General features: G+C 41.7%; 1 protein-coding gene across 1 annotated transcript in view; it reads right to left on the reverse strand.

Annotated features, from left to right (window-relative positions):
• Positions 1-25,018, reverse strand: part of LOC139581427 (bifunctional heparan sulfate N-deacetylase/N-sulfotransferase 1-like) — a 90,210-nt gene that overhangs the window by 47,192 nt on the left and 18,000 nt on the right. Inside the window, exon 2 of the mRNA XM_071411188.1 lies at positions 8,639-8,752. The gene's annotated coding sequence lies outside the window, so the exon portion shown is untranslated. The remainder of the gene's footprint in view (positions 1-8,638; positions 8,753-25,018) is intronic.

The following is a 25,018-nucleotide window of genomic DNA, read 5'->3' on the forward strand; positions in this document are numbered from 1 at the left end:
TGGTGGCAGCATCATGCTGTGGGGATGTTTTTCAGCGGCAGGGACTGGGAGACCAGTCAGCATTGAGGCAAAGATGAACGGAGCAAAGTACAGATAGATTCTTAATTAAAACCTGCTCCAGAGTGCTCAGGACCTCGGACTGGAGCAAAGATTCACCTTCCAACAGAACAACGACCCTAAGCACACAGCCAAGACAAAGCAGGAGTGGCTTCAGGACACGTCTTTGAATGTCCTTGAGTGGCCCAGCCAGAGCCCGGACTTGAATCCGATCGAACATCTCTGGAAAGACATGAAAATAGCTGTGCAGCGATGCTCCCCATCCAATCTGACAGAGCTTGAGAGGATCTGCAGAGAAGAATGGAAAAAATTCCCCAAATACAGGTGTGCCAAGCTTGTAGCGTCAACCCAAGAAGACTCGAAGCTGTAATCGCTGCCAAAGGCGCTTCAACAAAGTACTAAATAAAGGGTCTGAATACTTACGTAAATGTGATATTGCCATGTTTTATTTATTTATACATTTGCAAAAATTTCTAAAACCCTTTTTGCTTTCTCATTATTTGGTATTGTGTATAGATTGATGGGGAAAACAATTGAATCCATTTCAGAATAAAGCTGTAACGTTACAAAATGTGGAAAAAGTCAAGGTGTCTGAATACTGTCTGAATGCACTGTATGGGGTGCAGGTAGCCTAGTGGTTAGAGCGTTGGGCCAGTAAACGAAAGGTTGCTAGATCAAATCCCAGAGCTGACAAGGTAAAAATCTGTCGTCCTGCCCCTGAACAAGGCAGTTAACCCACTGTTCCTAGGCCGTCATTGTAAATAAGAATTTGTTCTGAACTGACTTGCCTAGTAAAATGTTTCAAATATGTACGTACATATTTAAAAAAAAATATATATATATATATAATGGCCTCTGCCATTCGTAATAAAACTAAATATAAATGCCGGGTCTGACAAGCAGAACAGACAATAACGGCTAAAAATGTAGTCCGGACCAAACAAAAATAGGAAAAAAGAATAAGGTTTGAGAATGCAATGACACGGTTTGCACCCAAATAAATAATTAAACGCTGCCTTTTCAAAGTCTTTAATAATACATCAACGTTAAGATAACAAAGGCTAGGGCACTAGAGCAACTTCCTGTTGGTTCAAAACCCCACCAATGAAACAGGATGTATTGTGGGTACATTCAGGGAGAGGGGAGGAAGATGCCCTTAGGCCTGGTTTCCCAATGTCAAGCTGTCATTCATGACGTGTCCAAATTGCTCACCGTGTGATCTGAGATCAAAGGGTTAACTGGTACTCTGGACCCAGTGGGTCTTCATTATTCAACAGGCCCTTACAACAGAGAGAGAGAGAGAGAGACAGAGAGAGACAGAAAGAGAGAGAGGGAGTGAGGGAGACCGAGAGAGAGACAGTCACAGACAGAGAGAGAGAAAGACCTAAAGAGTAGGAACCTGAACTTCACCAAATAAATCAGAAATACAGACATTGTCATTCTACAAGAAACATGGTATAGAGGAGACGGACCCACTGGTTGCCCTCTAGGATACAGGGAGCTGGTAGTCCCATCCACCAAACTACCAGGTGTGAAACAGGGATGGGACCCAGGGCGTATGGTAATTTGGTATATACCTAACTCACTCTATTAAATTCATCAAAACAGGAACATTTGACATATGGCTAGAAATTCAAAAGGAAATTATCTCAACAGAGAAAAATGTCTTCCTGTGTGCTACCTATATCCCCCCACTTTAATGAAGACAGCTTCTCCATCCTGGAGGGGGAAATCAATCATTTCCATGCCCAGGGACATGTACTAGTCTGTGGTGACCTAAATGCCAGAACTGGACAAGAACCTGACACCCTCAGCACACAGGGGGACAAACACCTACCTGGAGGTGACAGCATTCCCTCCCCCATATGCCCTCTAGGCACAACTATGACAACATAACCAACAAAAACAGGTCACAACTCCTGCGTCGCACGCTGGGTATGTACATAGTCAATGGCAGGCTTCGAGGGGACTCCTACGGTAGGTACACCAATATCTCTTAGCCATAAAACCTGAGCCTACGCCTTCACTATTGTGAATCAATAAAACAATACAGAAATACACCACGGAAAAAGAACGAACAGAACGTCAGAAATCAACTCAATGTAATAAAACAATCCATAGACTCTAAAGCCACTTCTGGGAAAATGAGAAAACACCAAACAAACAACACAAATAGTTATCTATACAAAACGGAGATGTATCCAATCTTTTTTGTCCCAAAAACAAAGAACAAACAGCAAAAACATATACATGATCAAATACAAATCTTAGAATCAACTTTTAAACACTACCAGAACCCACTGGATTCTCCAATTACATTGAATGAACTTCAGGACAAAATACAAACCCTCCAACCCAAAAAGGCCTGGTGGTGTTGATGTTATCCTCAATGAAATGATCAAATATACAGACCACAAATTCCAATTGACTATACTTAAACTCATTAACATCATCCTTAGTTTGGGCATCTTCCCCAATATAACTCCAATCCACAACAGTGGAGGGAAATTTGACCCCAATAACTACCGTGAGATATGCGTCAACAGCAACCTTGGGGAAATGCTCTGCATTATCATTAACAGCAGATGGGTACCTTTCCTCAGTGAAAACAATGTACTGAGCAAATGTCAAATTGGCTTTTTACCAAATGATCGTACGACATACCGCGTATCCACCCTGCACACCCTAAATGACAAACAAACAAACCAAAACAAAGGCAAAGTCTTCTCATGCTTTGTTGATTTCAAAAAAGCTTTTGACTCAATTTGGCAAGAGGGTCTGCAATAAAAATTGATGGAAAGTGGTGTTGGAGGAAAAACATACAACATTATCAAATCCATGTACACAAACAACAAGTGCGCAGTTAAAATTGGCAAAAAACAAATTTCTTTCCACAGGGCTGTGGGGTGAGACAGGGATGCAGCTTAAGCCCCACCCTCTTCAACGTCTATATCAACGAATTGGCGAGGGCACTAGAACAGTCTGCAGCACCTGGTCTCACCCTACTCAAATTTGATGTCAAATGTCTACTGTTTGCTGATGATCTGGTGCTTCTGTCCCCAACTGAGGAGGGCCTACAGCAGCACATAGATCTTCTGCACAGATTATGTCAGACCTGGGCCCTGACAGTAAATCTCAGTACGACAAAAATAATGGTGTTCCAAAAAAGGTCCAGTTGCCCGGATCATAAATACAAATTCCATCTAGACACCGTTGCCCTAGAGCACACAAAAAACTACCCATACCTCGGCTTAAACATCAGCGCCACAGGTAACTTCCACAAAGCTGTGAACGATCTGAGAGACAAGGCAAGAAGGGCCTTCTATGCCATCAAAAGGAACATAAAATTCAACATAACAATTAGGATCTGGTTAAAAATACTTGAATCAGTTATAGAACCCATTGCCCTTTATGGTTGTGGGGTCTGGGGTCTGCTCACCAAACAAGAATTCACATAATGGGATAAACAGCAAATTGAGACTTTGCATGCAGAATTCTGCAAAAATATCCTCCATGTACAACGTAAAACATCAAATAATGCATGCACAGGAAAATTAGGCCGATACCCACTAATTATCAAAATCCAGAAAAGAGACGTTAAATTGTACAACCACCTAAAAGGAACCGATTCCCAAACCTTCCATAACAAAGACATCACCTACAGAGATATTAACCTGGAGAAGAGTCCTCTAAGCAAGCTGGTCCTGGGGCTCTGTTCACAAACACAAACACAAACAGACCCCCAGGACAGCAACACAATTAGACCCAACCAAATCACAAGAAAACAAAAAGATAATTACTTGACACATTGGAAAGAACTAACAAAAAAACTAGAATGCCTTTTGGCCCTAAACAGAGAGTACACAGTGGCAGAATACCTGACCACTGTGACTGACCTAAACATAAGCTTTGACTATGTACAGACTCAGTGAGCATAGCCTTGCTATTGAGCAAAGGATTGCTCAAGAGAAGACAGGCTATGTGCACACTAAGGCTGGGCGGTATACCGTATTTTATGATATACCGGTATTGATGCATGGACCGGTTTGGGTTTTTACTTTACCTTCTATACCGGTATTCGAATGTTTGGTTTGTTAAATGTGATATTCCATGTGTAATGTCAATTTTTATAGTTTACTTCACTACTTGAGTCATCTCTCTCCGCTCTTTCTCTCCCTGCCACTTTCCACACAGACCTAGCCACGCCCCGTCACTCAGAGCGCATTTGATGTTGCTCAACCCCGAGACACTTACGTTCAGTCTGCATGGTCTACGCAGCACATGCAACAATGTTCATGACAACAATCCTGTTTTCACTTTGCTTCTTATTATAAATCCACTAGTGTTCTATAATGACACTATTAGTTTGTGTTTCTTATATCAGGAAACAGCTAGTTTGTCTTTTCTTAGCAAGTTGCCCTAAATCTTGTGAGATGCTAATTGTTAGCTGCTAATGCTAATAGCTAGCTAGCTAATAATTGTACTGAGTAAAAGAAAACGTAGCTAGCTAATACAGCCTGATAATACCAGTGATGGTGTAGACCTGAATAAGCATGGTGTTTGTGCAACAGTATCTTCAAAATCAAAGAGGAAGAGAAAACATGCAATGTATCCAAAGCTTATAGAGTCTCCTAGGAAACACTTGTCAACACTTTAGTTCCTACCCTGTCACAATAACTCCTCCCTGGCATTTTAATTCGTTGTCATCTCAAACAACAATGTATTCAAAGTGCCCACTATTATATTCTAACTATAGAATTAGAATTGTCATTCTATTTCCATGATTCCAACAGTTTTGCTCTAATTCACAAGTCAAATCGCAATTGCAACATTTGGTTAAAAATAATTCCTAGATTATTTGCCCATATCGTGCAGACCTATGTGGCAGAGTGGAAATGATCTCAATTGAGCAGTGGTGTAAAGTACTTCAGTAAAAATGCTTTCAAGTACTACTTAAGTAATTTTTTGGTATCTGTACTTTGCTATTTTTATTTACTTTTACTTCACTACATTCCTAAAGAAAATACTGTACTTTTTACTCCATACATTTTTCCTGACAACTAACAGTACTCGTTATATTTTGAATGCTTACCGCCTGGTACAGAGGTCCTGGATGGCAGGAAGCTTGGCCCCAGTGATGTACTGGGTCGTTCGCACTACTATCTGTAGTACCGTGTGGTCGGAGGCCGAGCGGTTGCCATACCAGGCAGTGATGCAACCAATCAGGATGCTCTCGTGGTGCAGCTGTTAAACCTTTTGAGGATCTGAGGACCCATGCCAAATCTTTTCAGTCTCCTGAGGGGGTATAGGTTTTGTCATGCCCGCTTCACGACTGTATTGGTGTGCTTGGACCATGTTAGTTTGTTGGTGATGTGGACACCAAGGAACTTTAAGCTCTCAACCTGCTCCACTGCATCCCCGTCGATGAGAATGGGGGTGTGCTCGGTCCTATTTTTCCTGTAGTCCACAATTATCTCCTTTGTCTTGATCACTTTGAGGGAGAAGTTGTTGTCCTGGAACCACACGGCCAGGTCTCTGACCTCCTCCCTATAGGCTGTCTCGTTGTTGTCAGTGATCAGGCCTACCACTGTTGTGTCATCGGGAAATTTTATGATGGTGTTGGAGTCGTGCTTGGCCGTACAGTCATGAGTGAACAGGGAGAACAGGAGGGGGCTGAGCACACACCCCTGAGGGGCCTCTGTGTTGAGGATCAGCGTGGCGGATGTGTTGTTACCTACCCTTACCACCTGGGGGCAGCCCGTCAGGAAGTCCAGGATCCAGTTTCAGAGGGAGGTGTTTAGTCCCAGGGTCCTTAGCTTATTGATGAGCTTTGAGGGCACTATGGTGTTGAACGCTGAGTTGTAGTCAATGAATAGCATTTTCACATAGGTGTTATTTTTGTCCAGGTGGGAAAGGGCAGTGTGGAGCGCAATAGAGACTGCATCATCTGTGAATCTGTTGGGGTGGTACGCAAATTGGAGTGGGTCTAGGATTTCTGGGATGATGGTGTTGATGTGAGCCATGACCAGCCTTTCAAAGCACTTCATGGCTACAGACATGAGTGCTACGGGTCGGTAGTCATTTAGGCAGGTTACCTTATTGTTCTTGGGCACAGGCACTATGGTGGTCTGCTTAATACATGTTAGTATTACAGACTCGGACAGGGAGAAGTTGAAAATGTCATTGAGGACACTTGCTAGTTGGTCAGCGCATGCTCGCAGTACAAGTCCTGGTAATCCGTCTGGCCCTGCTGCCTTGTATAAAGGTCTTACTCACATCGGCTGCGGAGAGCCTGATCACAGTCTTCCGGTACATCTGGTGCTCTCATACATGTTTCAGTGTTATTTTCCTCGAAGCGAGCATAATAGTAGTTTAGCTCGTCCGGTAGACTCGTGTCACTGGGCAGCTCTCAGCTGTGCTTCCCTTTGTAGTCTGTAATAGTCTGCATGGCCTGCCACATCCGACGAGTGTCAGAGCCGGTGTAGTACGACTCAATCTTAGTCCTGTATTGACGCTTTGCCTGTTTGATGGTTCGTCGGAGGGCATAGCGGGATTTCTTATAAGCTTCCGGGTTAGAGTCCCGCTACTTGAAAGCAGCAGCTTTAGCCTTTAGTTCAGTGCGGATACTGCCTGTAATCCATGGTGCTGGTTGGGGTATGTTCGTACGGTCACTGTGGGGACGACGTCATCGATGTGCTTATTGATGAAGCCAATGACAGATGTGGTATACTCCTCAATGCCATTGGAGAAATCCCGGAACATATTCCAGTCTGTACTTTTTCAAAGTCGATCTTTGCCTTGATGACAGCTTTACACACTCTTTGCATTCTTTCAACTAGATTCACCTGGAATGCTTTGCCAGAAGTCTTGAAGGAGTTCCCATATATGCTGAGCACTTGTTGGATGCTTTTCCTTCAGTCTGCGGTCCAACTCATCCCAAACCATCTCAATTGGGTTGAGGTCGGGTGATTGTGTAGGCCAGGTCATCTGATGCAGCACTCCATCACTCTCCTTCTTGGTCAAATTGCCCTTACACAGCCTGGAGGTGTCCAGTTGACAAACAAATTGTAGTCCCACTAAGCGCAAACCAGATGGGATGGCGTATCGCTGCAGAATGTGGTGGTAGCCATGCTGGTTAAGTGTGCCTTGAATTCTAAATAAATCACGACAGTGCCACCACCAAAGCACCCCCACACCATCACACCTCCTCCATGCCTCACGGTGGGAACCACACATGCGGAGATCATCCGTTCACCTACTCTACGTCTCACAAAGACACCAAAGGACAGATTTCCACTGGTCTAATGTCCATTGCTCGTGTTTCTTGGCCCAAGCAAGTCTCTTCTTCTTACTGGTGTCCTTTAGTAGTGGTTTCCTTGCAGCAATTCGACCATGAAGGCTCGATTCACGCAGTTTCCTCTGAACTCTGTGAAGCATTTATTTGGGCTGCAATCTGAGGTGCAGTTAACTCTAATGAACTTATCCTCTGCAGCAGAGGTAACTCTGGGTCTTCCATTCCTGTGGCGGTGTCACATTCGTCATAATGAATGGACCAATGCGCAGCGTGCGTAGAGTTCCACATATTTTAATAAATCGAAACTCACCAAAGAAAACAAACAAGCACAAACGAAACGTGACGTTCTGGACTGCTCACAGGCAGCTACACAAACACAAGATCCCACAAAGCAGAAAGGGGAAACGGCTGCCTAAATATGATCCCCAATCAGAGACAACAATAAACAGCTGCCTCTGATTGGGAATGATAACAGGCCAACATCGACATATAAACGCCTAGATGACCCACCCTAGTCACACCCCGACCTAACCAACATAGAGAATAAAAGCTCTCTATGGTCAGGGCGTGACAGGTGGTGCTCATGAGAGCCAGTTTCATCATAGCGCATGATCGTTTTTGTGACTCCACTTGAAGAAACTATCTAAGTTCATGAAATTTTCCAGATTGACTGAACTTCATGTCTTAAAGTAATGATGAACTGTCGTGTCCCTTTGCTTCTTTGAGCTGTTCTTGCCATAATATGGACTTGGTCTTTTACCAAATAGGGCTATCTTCTGTATACCAACCCTACCTTGTCACAACACAACTGATTGGCTCAAACGCATTAAGAAAGAAAGAAATTCCACAAATTAACTTAACAAGACACACCTGTTAATTGAAATGCATTCCTGGTGACTACCTCATGAAGCTGGTTGAGAGAATGCCAAGAGTGTGAAAACGGTGGCTACTTTGAAGAATCTCAAATATATTTTGATTTGTTTAACACTTTTTTGGTTACTACATGATTCCATTTGTGTTATTGTAAAGTTTTGACGTCTTCACTATCATTCAAAAAAAAGAAATAAAGAAAGAAAAACCCTGGAATGAGTAGGTGTGTCCAAACCTTTGACTGGTACTGTATAGAATGCATTAGTTCTATTCCGGGGATTCTGACAATGACTGGGCGTCTCTGGGATGAAAAATCTTCTTTGGGATGAAGAAGCATTTCCCTGCCTATGATTAAGGTTTGGCTTTGGAGTGAATAAGCTCACACTAGATCTGTACTTAAGGAGACAGAGCTCTTACCTTCCCAAAACAAGATGTCCGCCAAATGTCCTCCAATGGCTCCCAACAGGTAGCAGACTAACACGCAAACCGGCCTCCTTCTGTAACGGTCTTCTCTCTTCCCTCTGGATTCACCTTGAGAAGAAAACAACCGAACAAGGATACATCCATCAGATGAAAAATGAAATGAGTGAAAACATATTTTGAGAGGGGCTCCTGTGTTAGTAATAGTCCCTCAGTCTATCAGCACTGCCTCAGTGAGCCACCTCCTTTGTTCATTAATTGATTGTCTCTCCCCTGCTGAGCTCCAGTAACTAGGTTACATGGATTCATGAAAGGCAGAACCGACACCTCTCGTCAAGTGAGAGCAGGAGATGAGAGATGGATGACGACTCCGGGGCATAGAGGAACCAGGAACCACTGGCTGTTAATAGAACTAATGGAGTAAGGTAGAAGATGGTAGCTTTATTGAAATAACTCTCATTTAATTAGCCTGAGTGATTGACGAGAGGAAGGAAGGGGCCGGGGAGATGGGTGAGAGGAAGGAAGGGGCCGGGGAGATGGGTGAGAGGAAGGAAGGGGCCGGGAGATGGGTGAGAGGAAGGAAGGGGCCGGGGAGATGGGTGAGAGGAAGGAAGGGGCCGGGGAGATGGGTGAGAGGAAGGAAGGGGCCGGGGAGATGGGTGAGAGGAAGGAAGGGGCCGGGGAGATGGGTGAGAGGAAGGAAGGGGCCGGGAGATGGGTGAGAGGAAGGAAGGGGCCGGGGAGATGGGTGAGAGGAAGGAAGGGGCCGGGGAGATGGGTGAGAGGAAGGAAGGGGCCGGGGAGATGGGTGAGAGGAAGGAAGGGGCCGGGGAGATGGGTGAGAGGAAGGAAGGGGCCGGGGAGATGGGTGAGAGGAAGCCATTATGTGAAGCTGATGATTTCACTCGAAAGGATGTGTATCATGTGAATGGATTCAAGGAGAGGAGTTCAAGTTTAAAAATGTTATTGTCATGTGCACATGTACAGTGAAATGTCTTTCCTGCTTACTCTTTTCCAACAATGCAGTAATCAATATAGGACTGACCTCATTTAGTCGACCGGTCGATTTAGATTTCTTTCGTAGAGCAGTAGCAAAAGAATATATACATTGCCAGTCAAATGTTTGGGCACACCTACTCATTCAAGGGTTTTTCTTTATTTTTACTACTTTCTACATTGAAGAATAATAGTGAAGACATCAAAACTATGAAATAACAAATACTGAATCATGTACAAACCAAAAAAAAAAAAAACGTAATTATGTCTACAACCAATGGCCTAACTGTTAAATGTGGCTGGCTTTATAAATCATCCATATATATCTACAGAAATAAGAGCTCCTGCTACTGTTGCCTGTTTGAGTGTTTGTTTAATATCCTACTGATTCCGTGAGCACCAAGCTTCACGCAGCAACATGTCAAGTAGAGGTGGGCGATATGGCCAAAATATTATATCATGGCTTTTGAAAAGAATTGAACGGTATGACGGTATTTGACTGTATTTTTAGTTTTTGAATAATACAAGCTCTACATTTGCTTTATGAGTAGTGAGTGATCCTAGGGTGGCAACACATACATTCTAAGTGATTTCAATAAGTATTTATCCATTCTGATTGTTTTATACTATTCAATTCAACTTCACCCAAAACAAAGTTCAGCACTTTTATCACATCTGCATTTCCTGCACTCAGTTGCAGTGGTGGAAAAAGTACCCAATTGTCATACTTAAGTATAACTAAAGATTCTGTAATAGAAAATGACTAAAGTAAAAGTGAAAGTCACCCAGTAAAATACTACTTGAGTAAAAGTCTAAAAGTGTTTGGTTTTAAATACACTTAAGTATCAAAAGTATATTCATTGATAAAATGTACTGAAGTATCAAAAGTAAAATTTCAAATTAGACGGCACCATTTTCTTGTTCGTTTTTATTTTACGAATAGCCAGGGGCAGACTCCAATACTCAGACATAATTGACAAACAAAGCATTTGTGTTTAGTGAGTCCTCCAGATCAGCGGCAGTAGGGATGACCAGGGATGTTCTCTTAACATTGGCCCATTTTCCTGTAAGTAAGCATTTCACTGTAAGGTCTATGCTATACCTGTTGTATTTGGCGCATGTGACTAATAACACTTCTATTTGATTTGATTTTCCTGTCCTGTTAAGCATTCAAAATGTACTTTTAGTTGTCAGGGAAAATGTATGGAGTAAAAAGTACAGTATTTTCTTTAGGGATGTAGTGAAGTAATAGTAAAAGTTGTCAAAAATAAAAAAGAGTCAAGAACAGATACCAAAAAAAAAAAAACTTAAGTAGTACTTGAACGTATTTTTACTGAAGTACTTTACACCACTGCTCAGTTGAGATAATTTCCACACTGTCATGTAGGGCTGCACGATAATGGACTTATTTTTAGCCAAATGTGATATAGAGCAAAACTGTTGGAATCATGTAAATATAATGACTATTCTAATTCTATAGTTAGAATATAATAGTGGGCACTTTGAATACAGCGTTGTTTGAGATGACAACGAATTAAAATGCCAGGGAATATTTATTGTGACAGAGTAGCGTTGATAAATGTTTCCTAGGGGACCCTATAAGCTTTGGCTACATTGCATGTATTCTCTTAGCTACTTCATGTAGCTAACATATTCTTGCTTTGCATATTCCTCTTTGATTTAGAAGATACTGTTGCACAAACAACACACTGATTTAGGTCTACACCATCACTGGTATTATCAGGCTGTATTAGCTAGCTACGTTTTCTTTTACTCAGTACAATTATTAGCTAGCTAGCTATTAGCATTAGCAGCTAACAATTAGCATCTCACAAGATTTAGGGCAACTTGCTAAGAAAAGACAAACTAGCTGTTTGCTGATATAAGAAACACAAACTAATAGTGTCATTATAGAACACTAGTGGATTTATAATAAGAAGCAAAGTGAAAACAGGATTGTTGTCATGAACATTGTTGCATGTGCTGCGTAGACCATGCAGACTGAACGTAAGTGTCTCTAAAAAAATAATCGGCATCCAAAATTAACGATTTCCGATTGTTATGAAAACTTTAAAATCGGCCCTAATTAAATCGGCCATTCCGATTAATCGGTCGACCTCTACCCCGGATAGGGAGGAGAATGGTGAGAGAATCAACAAAATCCTCAAGAATAACTGTGAAAGAATTGGTGGCATCTTCGGTTCACCAGGTATCAAAAAGCACCATCAGACACCACCTCCACAACCACAGGCTCTTTGGAACAGTTGCCAGAAGAAAGCCCTTTCTGACCCCAAGACAAGGACGCAAGGGCTTGGAGTTTGCCAAATGCCATTTAAATTATGACTGGAAGAAGGTGCACTGGTCAGATGAGACAAGAATTGAACGTTCTGGTCAGATACAGCATCAGCATGTTTGGCGCCGAAACAGCGATGCATACTAGGAAAGGCACCTCATACCCACAGTGAAATATGGTGGTGGGTCAGTGATGTTTTGGGGCTGTTTTAATTCCAGAGGTACAGGAGCACTGGTTAAGATTGATGGCATAATAAATTCCACCAAGTATCAGGCAATTTTGGCTGACAATCTGGTTGCCTCTGCCAGAAGGCTGGGACTTGGCCATAGGTGGACTTTCCAACAAGACAATGACCCAAAACATACCTCAAGATCCACACAGAAATTGTTCTGTGGCCACAAAATCAATGTTCTGCCATGGCCATCTCTGTCACCGGACCTCAATCCAATCGAAAACCTGTGGGCTGAGTTGAAGAGAGCAGTTGATAAGCCCAAACCCAAGAATGTGAAGGATCTTGAAAGGATCTGCATAGAGGAATGGTCCAAAACCCCTCCGAATGTGTTCCTTAACCTTATCAAACATTACAGGAAAAGACTCCATGCTGTTATCCTTGCCAGAGGTGGTTGCACTTAGTACTAAATGAGGAGTGCCAATAATTATGAAACGCTGATTTTGGTGAAATTTATTTTGTATTAAATAATTGTATGATATTGGTTGGTTCCATTGAAACATTAATAAAGTGTAGTATTTCTCACATGTTGGTATTTTGAGTTTCTATCTATAATTATATTGTTTATATTTTTTAAATGTATTGCTTGTGCATTGCCAGTCAGTGGTGCCAGTCATTTTGGAGCCCACTGTATGTATGTGTGTATGTGTGTGTAGCAGGATTTAGAATCAGACAGGGGATACCGGAGATGGAGTATAGGCTAGAATTCTCAGCCGTAACATATTTTAACTCAAAATATGGACTTGATAAGATATGGGAACAAGATTGTCTTTTCTTATTCTGGACTGGTTGTCATTCAGTTATGTTGTGTCTCGTTGACTGTATATGCTGTTGGTAGCCTATTAGTTGTTTCAGTTGTTTCTGTAAAATGAACAGCGTATTTTGCAATAAATAATGTAAATGTGTTTTTGCATGTACTATTTGGGCTTTGTAGTTCCCTAGCCTCAGAGCCAGACTAAAATCAGCTGGGGGACACTCTTTTTGATGCCTTATTAATAGATTATTAAAATCTATGCACCGAATCTTCCACCAACTGGTTTCTGTGCCAACGCACCACAAAGCACTAACACTGTTTCCGATATACACAGGACCAGAGCCATTTATTTGGGCCGGAATAACCAATTATGGGGCCCAGAGGGCAAGAACGTCTTTAACCAACTGTAGTCGCAAAAAAAGACATGTAAATCACAACACGGCGGTGCCACATGTAGTCGCATGTTGGGAAAGGAGACACGTGCTGGCCAAATTGATAACACCAGTCTGATCACAATGCAACAACAGAAATGAAGGAATTTACTTTAGGAAACTTTCTAAATGGACATTTAGAGAATTAGGAAACTGACACACGCACACCTGTCAAAAGGACACATCAATCATAGCCACCAGCATATCTTAAACACACAAGAGCAAATCACATTAGTCCTTTCCTAAAAACGTTGGCTATTAAAAACCAATAGGCCTACGTGATAGTGCTAAAACAATATAGCCTATCAAATGAATTGACAAGGAAAGTTTGAAGGGGGATAGAGAGACAGCTATGCGATAGAAGGCATATGATGAAGATTAAATGTAAAACCATTAGCCATTTGTGTGTGGTTATGCTGATACCACATTTTAATTAGTGTGTATGATCAGCCTTTTTGTCCCCGGCTGATATGTTTTGTCTCCGTCTTGCATAGCACCTGTTCAGGTGGTATGGCAACATAGGCTTACGAATCATAGACTAATATATGAATTACAATAATTTATAACACATCTGTGTTCACTGTTCCCGTCTTACACAATTCACGCATCTCTGCTGGCATCAGCTCCACAGGCCTCTCTCTCTTCCGCTCTCCTCTCTCTATTCATAATAGCTCTTGTATGGAACCAGTAGCTCTAAGCTGACTATAAAGTAGGTTGCAGGGTTGGAAAGGCACTGGCGGTAAGTTTGAATGATGGGAAGTAGCTCTGGTGTGATTGGCTGGTGGTGATACATGCATAGCCTAAATGGCTGAACTGATGTGTTGCAAACGTGAAGGAGATAAATTCATTAGCACAACTCCTGCTGTAGATACTGGTGAGGGTAATGTTTTTTCATGTGTCCTAGCAAGTGTGAGCGTGCTTGATATCAACATTTCCATCCGTGTGCCATTTTTGAATTGTGTTATCATTCAAAATGCCGATACTGAAATGTAACTGTTCCACAAAAATGCGAGAAGGAAAACAATTCTAAGCATTATGATGATAAATAAACATGCAACAATAATATTAACAAGTGTTCTAACAAAAATGTCCATATTTAAACTATTGAAATGTCTGATAAATGCAATTTAAAAATGACAAAGAAAAGAGTCACATCACAACAGAATTCGATCTTGATAAATCCAACGCATCAAAGGAATATTGTCCATAAATCAAAACCAACATCTATGAAATTTTTATTTTTCATACACAGTACCAGTCGAAAGTTGACACACCTACTCATGAAAGGGGTTTTCTTAATTTTTTACTATATTCTACATTGTAGAATAATAGTAAAGACATCAAAACTATGAAATAAAACATTTTAGTTTCTTCAAAGTAGCCACCCTTTGCCTTAATGACAGCATTGCACACTGTTAGCATTCTCTCAACCAGCTTCATGAGGTAGTCACCTGGAATGCTTTTCTAACAGTCTTGAAGGAGTTCCCACATATGCTGAGCACTTGTTGGCTGCTTTTCCTTCACTCTGCAGTCCAACTCATCCCAAACCATCTCAATTGGATTGAGGTCGGGTGATTGTGGAGGCCAGGCCAACTGATGCAGCACTCCATCACTCTCCTTCTTGGTCAAATAGCCCTTACACAGCCTGGAGGTGTGTTGGGTCATTGTCCTGTTGAAAAACATATGATAGTCCCACTAAGAGCAAACCAGAGGGGATGGCGTAACGCTGCAGAATGCTGTGGTAGCCATGCTGGTTGAGTGTGCCTTGAATTCTAAATAAACCACTGACAGTGTCACCAGCAATGCACTCCCACACCATCTCTTCTTCTTATTGGTGTCCTTTAGTATTGGTTTATGCGACTGCACTTGAAGAAACTTTCAAAGTTCTTGAAATGTTCTATATTGACTGACTTTCAAGTCTTAAAGTAATGATGGACTGTCATTTCTCTTTGCTTATTTGACACGTTATTGCCATAATATGGACTTGGTCTTTTACCAAATAGGGCTATCTTCTGTATACCAACCCTACGTTGTCACAACACAAGGCACACCTGTTAATTGAAATGCATTCCAGGTGACTACCTCATGGTTGAGAGAATGCAACGCTGTCATCAAGGCAAAGGGTGGCTACTTTGAAAAATCTCAAATTCTTATCACATAGGCATATCGGTTTTTAATAGCCAACATTTTTAGGAAAGGACTAATGTTTAACACTTTTTTGGTTACTACATGGTTCCATATTTGTTATTTCATAGTTGTGATGTCTTCACTATGATTCTACAATGTAGAAAATAGTAAAAATAAAGAAAAACCCTTGAATGAGTAGTTGTGTCTAAACTTTTGACTGGTACTGTATATTATCAAATATTACATGAGTTTTTTTTTAAATTCATTTTGTTAATTTAAACAGGTTGGTGTCATTGAAATTAAAATATAGGCCGATTCAATATTATTTTTTCTCAATAAAACAGTTAATCTCAAATAAATGACAGGGCTGGCTGGCTGAAAACACCATTTATTTCCATGTGATATCAAAACCATGTTTGTTAAAACAGAACAAAATGCAACATAGAACTGAACAGAGTTAAACACAAAGGACGTTTTTAATTAAACAAAACACAGTGCATTAGGATTTAAGCCTTTTATCCATCACTTTAAATGCCCGTGGAGAAAGAGGATGTCGCTCAGAGAGCTTGAGAATGGAACATCTTTCCTCCAAAAATCGGCCACACACACACTGAACGCCCGGTCGGAGATGGCATTGGAATCCGGGATGCTGAGGACGTGGCGGCAAGGTAGCTGAGCGCAGGGAACTGAAAACTCTGTGCATGCCACCACAACAGAACAGGGGCGGGTCTGCTTGTTAGACAGGGGTCAAGTTTTACTGACATACAGTATTTTATTTTCCAGTGGTCTTGACTCGGGCGTAATGATATCTGCTCCATCCTCCCAGTCGAAGAACTCACGGTATGTGACTGTTGGTCTCTTTGGCTGTGAGGGTCCTGGCTCTTAAACATACCCGCATTAATGCAAAAAAAAATATATGTTTTAGCCTTCGCTGCTTTTGTAGAGCAGTGCGAAATAAACTCGGTTTAAATGTCTAGTTTTAGCTCGCACTGGCCATCACAGACAGCAAGTATCAGCTATTCAACACACCATGCACACACACACACACACACCCCCGTGGCCCAAACCGGCGAGAGGAATGAATGAACAATGAACTGGAGAGAGGAGAACAATGAATGAACAATGAAATTGCACCAGCAAGACTTATGTGATTTTATAGCGTAGAAAATGTTAATTCAAGATGGTTTCTTAGGTGCTAAGTTACATGTTCGGTGACTTAGTGAGACGTATCAGTAGCTATGTTAGGCTCAGTGTAGTCCCCATATCACCCCTCGCGCGTGTGTGTGCGTGGCCAGAGGCCATGACAGATCCCCATCTGAACCAACAGCTCAACAGCTGACCCCACCAACAGACTGGCCCTGGTATGGCCTGCAGGTGACAACTGGCTCCTAGCACCTGCCCAATAATGTGTAGAAAAACTGAGGGTGAGAGGATTGGAATGGGAAGAGTTTACAGTGGCGATATTGGAGTAGAGGTGGTGAAATAAGGTCAGGAATGGAGTCAGGAATGAGTATGAGTGAGCAGTAAGCCCAGCTCAAGGCAACTTCAAAATGAACACAAAATTCGACATACCAATTTGGATCAGGCAAAAAATACTTGAAATCAGTTATAGAACCCATTGCCCTTCATGGTTGTGAGGTGTGGGGTCTGCTCACCAACCAAGAATTCACAAAATGGGACAAGCACCAAATTGAGACTCTGCATGCAGAATTCTGCAAAAATATCCTCAGTGTACAACGTAAAACACCAAATAATGCACGCAGAGCAGAATTAGAATGATACCCGCTAATTATCAAAATCCAGAAAAGAGCTGTTAAATTCTACAACCACCTAAATGGAAGCAATTACCAAACCTTCCATAACAAAGCCATCTCCTACAGAGAGATGAACCTGGAAAAGAGTCCCCTAAGCAAGCTGGTCCTGGTAATTAACAGAAAAACTGAGCAAACTAAAATGTTGGCAGAATACCTGACCACTGTGACTGACCTAAACTTAAGGAAAGCTTTGATTATGTACAGATTGTGAGCATAACCTTGCAATTGAGAAAGGCTGCCGCAGGCAGACCTGGCTCTCCAGAGAAGACAGGCTATCTGCACACTGCCCACAAAATGAGGTGGAAACTGAGCTGCACTTCCTAACCACCTGCCCAATGCATGACCATAGAGCCACATATTTCCCTCAGATTACACAGACCCACAAAGAATTGGAAAACAAACCCAATTTTGATCAACTCTATTGTGTGAAATACCACAGTGTGCCATCACAGCAGCAAGATGTGTGACCTGTTGCCACAAGAAAAGGGCAACAGCGAGGAACAAACATTGTAAATACAACTCATATTTGTTTATTTTCCCTTTTGTACTTTAACTGTTTGCACTTAATATGACATTTAAATTGTCGTTATTCTCTCAGAACTTTTGTGAGTGCAATGTTTACTGTTCATTTTTTTTATTGTTTATTATCCATGTCACTTGCTTTGGCAAATGTAAACATATGTTTCCCATGCCAATAAAGCCCTTCAATTAAATTTGAGAGAGAGAGAGAGAGAGAGAGAGAGAGAGAGAGAGAGAGAGAGAGAGAGAGAGAGAGAGAGAGAGAGAGAGAGAGAGAGAGAGAGAGAGAGAGAGAGAGAGAGAGAGAGAGAGAGAGAGAGAGAGAGAGAGAGGTGTTCAATACAGTCAGTAACTTCTCTTGACTCTGGAAAAGCTGTGATCACCCACTTTGCAAATTGAGAAATCCAAACAGTCCATCTGAAGCAAGTTGTATCTGTGAGCCTGATCACTAATTCATGACTTATTTCCCAGGCAGGCAGTGTTACAGAGTGTATCTTTATCTTCCCTCCAATTAACAGCAAGTGGACGAAAGGCCCTAATCAATCAACCTCTGAAAGGAGAACGGGTCACAAACACTGTTCTTGTTCTTCTGCAGAAAACAGGCCTACACATGTTGGGATTCACGAACGTTCACATAATCAGCCGTGTTTACAGTGCGAGATAAAAAAAAATATCCTACTGCTGTACCGCATATTAATTCCAATATGCTGTCGTGCTGTGAAGGGAGAATGCTTGTTTTTGTATGTTTTAATTAGTTGTATGACAAAGTCTGAGAGACATTGCTGTTGTTGTGCACAACAAAAGGAATGTTGCAGAATGTCCATAACTTTTCAAACTCTCTGTAAATCAATCAATAGAAAAACAAAACACTAAACCTTTATCCCTCTCTCCATCTCTAGCTCTCCCTCCCGCCATCCCTCTGCTCACACAGGGAAGCTAGACAAATCTAATTAGTGATGCCATATCCCCCGTGTCCCCCAGAGACTCCACGGTTCCCTGTCGCAGTGGGAGATTAACCACAACAACACTAGTAGGAGCCGCCGCATCAGCCCCAACATCAACACAATTAAGCAGGAAATTAGACGCATGACATGTCGTCACATCCCCTCGACTTCATTAGATTGCCGATATCTCCTCCACAGGTGTAATGTGAGGAGCCTACATTATAAATGTTGCTAGGGTTAGAGCTAGGATAGATATTGTAGTCTAGACTTACGTGACCTCAGCTGCCCTTTGAGGTCCCTGTAGGTGGTGTTTTACTTGACAGCACTAGGCCTATATGAAGGACGGACACTCGGACAGACAGATAGGCAGACCGATAAACTGACAGTATTGTCCTCTCATAACATAGCATCACGCCCAACCTTGATGGTTGTTATAACAACATTGACATATAAACAATGCAATTAAGGTTTTTCTGGAGAACATATTTGTTCTGGTAGAGAGCTGTCAGACAGAGGGGATAAACAACAACATGTTTACTGCTGATTTCCATGGCCTCGCTGACTTGTCAGACAGACGGTAGAATTCGTTTGCATGTGGCCCTGTTTGACAGCTGGCTCAGCTGCTGGACGAAATGGGCCGCTCCACTGCACGCCAGCCTGTCGTCACCAGCAACTAAACCAAACAACTAACTAATTCCATACCGGTACTAGGTTTAGTATCACGATACCAGGGTTTTGACTTCGATACCGGTACCATGTTTAGTATCACAGTAATCGATACCATCACGATACCAAAACGCTACCAAGGTAAAAGTAAAGGTAACAGAATGGCACTTGATCCAGACAGATCAACTCAGCTACTGCTCTGTTCAATCGTTGGGCATCTTTTGAGTTCAATATCATGAACCTCATCATTTTTCAGAGACACAGCCATGTATGCATTAATGAATCAATTGTATAATCAATTACATTTTTTACTACATTTTTTGTTTGTTTTTACCAACATAACATACACAACCTTCATAACGGTAATCACAGTCCCCGTGCCCAAGAAAGCAAAGGGAACCTGCCTAAATGATTACCGCCCCGTAGCACTCATGTCGGTAGCCATGAAGTCATGAAGTGCTTTGAAAGGCTGGTCTTGGCTCATATCAACACCATCATGCCGGAAACCCGAGACCTCCTCCAATTTGCATACCTCCCCAACAGATCCACAGATCCAAACACACCAACACAGTTGTGAAGAGGGCACAACAAAACCTATTCCCCCTCAGGAGACTGAAAAGATTTTGCATGGGTCCCCAGATCCTCAAAAAGTTCTACAGCAGCACCATCGAGAGCTTCATGACCGGTTGGCCTGTTATGGCAAATGCTCGGCATATGACCATAAGGCGCTACAGAGGGTAGTGCGTACAGCCCAGTACATCACGGAGGCCAAGCTTCCTGCCATCCAGGACCTATATAATAGGCGGTGTCAGAGGAAAGCCCATAAAATTGTCAGAGACTCCAGTCACCCAAGTCAAAGATTGTTCTCTCTGCTACCGCATTGCAAGCTGTACCGCACTGGCAAATCTATGACCAAAAGGCTCCTTACAGCTTCTACCCCCAAGCCGTAAGACTGCTGAACAATTAATCAAATGGCCACCCGGAATATTTACATTGACACCCTTTGTTTTTAACACTGCTGCTACTCACTGTTTATTATCTATGCAGTGTCACTTCACTCCTACCTACATGTACAAATTACCTCAACTAACCTGTACCCCCGCACATTGACTCGGTACCGGTACCCCCTGTATATAGCCTCGTTATTGTTAGGTAATTTTCTTGTGTTACTTTTGGATTTTTTAAACTTTCGTTTATTTAGTAAATATTTTCATAGCTCCATTTCTTGAACTGCATTGTTGGTTAAGGGCTCGTAAGTAAGCATTTCACAGTAAGGTGAAACACCTGTTGTATTTGGCGCATGTATTCGGCGCATGTGACAAATCAAATTTTATTTGAATGGTAAATCTCTATTAAATCAAGATGTAGCCTAGGCCTAGCCACAATACAGGTGAATGCATATTCAATAGGAATTCATGCATTGAGTTATTTCACTTGTTTTGGCCCGATTTCATGGGGCTACAAATGACAAACAATTTGTTTCCCTTCCATTTGGGACTTATTTTATTGTACTGATCAACAACATTTGCATAGAAGTAGCTTCTTTAATAAAAATGTGCACTGTCTCTTTAATCAGTAACGACATCATTCAGGAGGAGCTCACTAACTTGGAGTTCTAAAAACCGGAAAGGATTTTTCTCTGGTTCATTCAGCAATAGAGAACAATAGTATGAGCGTCTTTTTGTAGGCACTAACTCCACCATGTAAGACAAGGCTTATGGGGAAATGAATGGAGTTGTCGTCGAGTTTTGGGATAAACGCCGAAAATAAGGTCTGTGGTAAACACAGGTTTTGGATATCTTCTATGTTTTGTTCTATGAGATAATCTTCATCAGCTAACGTCACCTTTTGTGATTTTTTTAGCATTTTTGTCATAAAAAATGCACATAAAGCACTTTTTATTTTATTTAACTAGGCAAGTCACTTAAGAACAAATTCTTATTTACAATGACGGCCTAGAAACAGTGGGTTACCTTTCGGTTACTGGCCGAACGCTCTAACCACTAGGCTACCTGCCACCCCACATACGTTTTCTACTATGAGATATCATTCATGACCTTTATGAATTCTGAAGTTTTTATGTTCGTTGTTATTTTTAAATTACATATATGCTTGATGTTAGCTGACGCCCCATGCTAGAGTCAGAGTCAATGGACATTTATCTGCACCTTTTATCATCAAGAGGGGTCCGGCAATGATATCCACTGAGCACGCTCCTTTTTGCCATTAGTATTGAACCTCTTGCCTACATGATAATATCCAGTCCGAATATCAAAGTAAGAGAAATTGGTGAGGAAGAGCATAATATTTCTCTGTATGCTGGAAGAGCATAACATTTCTCTGTATGCTGGCGATGTATTACTGGAAGAGCATAACATTTCTCTGTATGCTGGCGATGTATTACTGGAAGAGCATAGCATTTCTCTGTATGCTGGCGATGTATTACTGGAAGAGCATTTCTCTGTATGCTGGCGATGTATTACTGGAAGAGCATAGCATTTCTCTGTATGCTGGCGATGTATTACTGGAAGAGCATAGCATTTCTCTGTATGCTGGCGATGTATTACTGGAAGAGCATAGCATTTCTCTGTATGCTGGCGATGTATTACTGGAAGAGCATAACATTTCTCTGTATGCTGGCGATGTATTACTGGAAGAGCATAGCATTTCTCTGTATGCTGGCGATGTATTACTGGAAGAGCATAACATTTCTCTGTATGCTGGCGATGTATTACTGGAAGAGCATAGCATTTCTCTGTATGCTGGCGATGTATTACTGGAAGAGCATAGCATTTCTCTGTATGCTGGCGATGTATTACTGGAAGAGCATAACATTTCTCTGTATGCTGGCGATGTATTACTGGAAGAGCATAGCATTTCTCTGTATGCTGGCGATGTATTACTGGAAGAGCATAGCATTTCTCTGTATGCTGGCGATGTATTACTGGAAGAGCATAACATTTCTCTGTATGCTGGCGATGTATTACTGGAAGAGCATAACATTTCTCTGTATGCTGGCGATGTATTACTGGAAGAGCATAACATTTCTCTGTATGCTGGCGATGTGTTACTGGAAGAGCATAGCATTTCTCTGTATGCTGGCGATGTATTACTGGAAGAGCATAACATTTCTCTGTATGCTGGCGATGTATTACTGGAAGAGCATAGCATTTCTCTGTATGCTGGCGATGTATTACTGGAAGAGCATAGCATTTCTCTGTATGCTGGCGATGTATTACTGGAAGAGCATAACATTTCTCTGTATGCTGGCGATGTATTACTGGAAGAGCATAACATTTCTCTGTATGCTGGCGATGTATTACTGGAAGAGCATAACATTTCTCTGTATGCTGGCGATGTATTACTGGAAGAGCATAACATTTCTCTGTATGCTGGCGATGTATTACTGGAAGAGCATTTCTCTGTATGCTGGCGATGTATTACTGGAAGAGCATAGCATTTCTCTGTATGCTGGCGATGTATTACTGGAAGAGCATAGCATTTCTCTGTATGCTGGCGATGTATTACTGGAAGAGCATAGCATTTCTCTGTATGCTGGCGATGTATTACTGTATATCTTTAATGTATGCAACTCTGTGCCATGCTTGATGAAATGTATAAAAACATATGGAATTTACTCAGGATATAAACTGAACGTAAGTAAGACTGAAGCCTATGCTATGACTAGGTTCACCCCCCATCAGGTACCCCGTCTGTCAATTTCCGGTGGCCTGACAAGGGAAAACAATACCTAGGGAAACGATCTCTTGAGGACCTGTATAAAACTACAACAAATTAATTGATGTGATAACCACAGATCTTAGAAGATGGACAATTAAGCTGTATTGAAGAACAACCAAATGAAATAATTCGGTGAACTAAATTCAGACTTTCATTTGCTAAAGTCAGATTTCTTTCACTAATTACAGCTAAGATACTTTTTTCTAACCTTAATTTAACTAGGCAAGTCAGTTAAGAACAAATTCTTATTTACAATGACAGCCTACTCCGGCCAAACCTGGACGACCCTGGGCCAATTGTGTGCCGCCCTATGGGACTCCCAATCACGACCGGATGTGATGCAGCCTGGATTCGAACCAGGGACTGCAGTGCCTTACACGGAACCCAAACTGGCTGCGCGCGTGCGCCATCATGTGCTATCGTGCATACATTTATTTTGGCCCCCTACACTAAACGCGATCACAACACACAGGTTAAAATATCAAAACAAACTCTGAACCAATTACATTAATTTGGGGACAGGTCGAAAAGCATTAAACATGTATGGCAATTTAGCTAGTTAGCTTGCACTTGCTAGCTAATTTGTCCTATTTAGCTAGCTTGCTGTTGCTAGCTAATTTGTCCTGGGATATAAACATTGAGTTGTTATTTTACCTGAAATGCACAAGGTCCTCTACTCCGACAATGAATCCACACATAAAAGGGTCAACCAAATCGTTTCTAGTCATCTCTCCTCCTTCCAGGCTTTTTCATCTTTGAACTTATATGGTGATTGGCATCTACACTTTCATAGTATTACCACGACAACCGGCAAAACAGTTCATCTTTCAATCACCCACGTGGGTATAACCAATGAGGAGATGGCACGTGGGTACCTGCTTCTATAAACCAATGAGGAGATGGGAGAGGCAGGATTTGCAGCGTGATCTGCGTCAGAAATAGGAATGACTTCTATTTTAGCCCTTGGCAACGCAGACGCTCGTTGGCGCGCGCGACAAGTGTGGGTACAATAATTGAATAACATAGATTCCTAAATTAATTTTGCAACGCTCGCGTACGCGACGCGAGCAGTGTAGTCAGGGTATTAGACTGCTGCGCCACTGAAACACCCCAACTGGGTAAAAATGAAGAGTGACCACTCTCCCATAGAAAAACACCTAATAAATAAATCACAAAAGAGTAACTAGTAGTTAACAAATAACAATACTATACTGCTGTCATGACACAGTAAAACTCTGCAAACTAAGTGCCAGTGGGAATTTGAACGTGGGGAGAACATTGAAAATGAAACTTGGGATGCAGTCTGTAGGAATACATTACACACACTCAAACATATGGAAAGAGTATCAAAGGAAAACCATTAGCAGGCACTTTCTAACTCCAGACAAAATGGTGAAGATAAGACAAGGAACAAACATTGGCAGAGTGGACTGGTAGAGTGAAAGCAATGTATTTAATGGAAAAAATGACCCTAAAATAAAACTGCAAACAGATGTATGTGAAAAAAAAGATGGGAACCGCTCTGTGTAAATAATATTGTGCTGACATAAAACACATTAGTCTCAAAGCAACCTAACATATGATAAATGTGATGACATATTTTATAATTTTTTTTGTGGGGGGGCTGGACAATAATAATGATTATGCTGAAAATGAAGCCTCAACTACAATGGGAAAAAAATAATGGAAAAAAATAATACACTGCTCAAAAAAATAAAGGGAACACTTAAACAACACAATGTAACTCCAAGTCAATCACACTTCTGTGAAATCAAACTGTCCACTTAGGAAGCAACACTGATTGACAATAAATTTCACATGCTGTTGTGCAAATGGAATAGACAACAGGTGGAAATTATAGGC

The sequence above is a fragment of the Salvelinus alpinus genome, chromosome 7 (assembly GCF_045679555.1).
Source record: "Salvelinus alpinus chromosome 7, SLU_Salpinus.1, whole genome shotgun sequence".
NCBI lineage: Eukaryota > Metazoa > Chordata > Actinopteri > Salmoniformes > Salmonidae > Salvelinus > Salvelinus alpinus.